This window comes from Chrysemys picta, chromosome 6 (assembly GCF_011386835.1).
Source record: "Chrysemys picta bellii isolate R12L10 chromosome 6, ASM1138683v2, whole genome shotgun sequence".
NCBI classification, from domain to species: Eukaryota; Metazoa; Chordata; order Testudines; family Emydidae; genus Chrysemys; species Chrysemys picta.
The window spans coordinates 76,125,647-76,127,124 of NC_088796.1; positions in this window are offsets into that span (position 1 = coordinate 76,125,647).

Below are 1,478 nucleotides of genomic sequence, written 5' to 3' on the forward strand. Positions count from 1 at the left end.
ACAACCTTCTACATTTAGGAGCTTCAAAACCAGTTCCTGCTCAGCACAGACGGAAGGGGTTTTACTCCAAGTACTTTATGGTCCCAAAAGAGAACAGAGGGTGAAGACCCATTTTAAAACTAAGACTCCTAAACAACTTTGTGAAAGTATGAAAGTTCAGGATGATTACTCTTGCAGCTATAATTCCATCATTGGATCCAGGGATGGTTTTCACCCCTCAACCTTCAAGATGCATATTTGCATATCGTGATTCACTTGTCTGAAAGAGATTCCTTTGCTTTGTGGTAGGCCAGGACCACTTCCAATACTGAGTACTTCCGTTTGTTACCCTACTCCAAGAATATTTTAGAAGGTTCTAGCAGTGGTCACTGCCTATCTTCATCAACAGGTGATAATAATCTTTCCGTACCTCTACAACTGGCTGATTAAGAGCTGGTCTTACAATGAGATTTGTCCCCGTTCCTCAGGCTAGGTTTTCAGCTCAATATCAAGAAATCTATGTTGATCCCTGTGCCAAGAATAGAATTCATAGGAGCTTCTCTGGATGCTGTGCCTTCCCATGGACAGATTCACAACCCTGTCAGACTGTGGCGGTACATTGTCTCCAACTCTTGGGACATATGACAGCTTGTACCTTTGTAACACGTCATGCAAGGTTATGCCTTTGCTGCTTCTATGATGACTCAGAGCAATTTATTCACTGAGTAAACACAGGCTAGACTGACAAGTGTCAGTCCCTTGTTAAGTAAAAGATTCACTCAATTGGTGGAAGGATTCTCACAATGTCTGTGCAGGTGTTCCTTTTACCCAGTCATCTCTATCCATCACCATAACAACAGATGTTGGGCTGGGGGGCACATTTAGTGTCACATACTGTTCAGGGAAGATGGTTGGCCCAAGAATCTCAACTACACATTAACCTTCTGGAGTTGAAGGCAGAGAGGAATGACTGCCTTCACTTGCTTCTATTAATCAAGGAGAAATCTATCAAAATCATGACAGACTACATAGCTTGCACTTTTTACATCAAATGGCAAAAGGAAATGTGATCCCCTTCTCTTTGTACTGAAGCAATAAAGTTTTTGAACTGGTGCATAGCCAATCAGAGCCTCATTTTGGTGGCCTATCTTCCGGGCATACAGAACACCACAGATGCCACTCTCAGCAGGCTCTTCTCCCAGGACAAAAAGTGGGTGTTGGATTCTAGGACCCTTAATCCCATATTTCTGACCAGGGGGTTTCCAGAGATGGACCTTTTTTCTGCCATCCTCAATAACAAGTGCAGTCAGTTTTGTTGAATCCAAACTGGTCCTTCACTCACTGGGAGATGCCTTCTTCCTCCCATGGATGAAGGGACATATGTTTGCATTTCCCCCAATGCCTTTAATATGAAAAGTGATGAACAAGATCAGACAAGACATATCCAGGGTCAGACTAATAATTTCAGCATGGTCAAGACGGGTCTGGTATCCTTACCT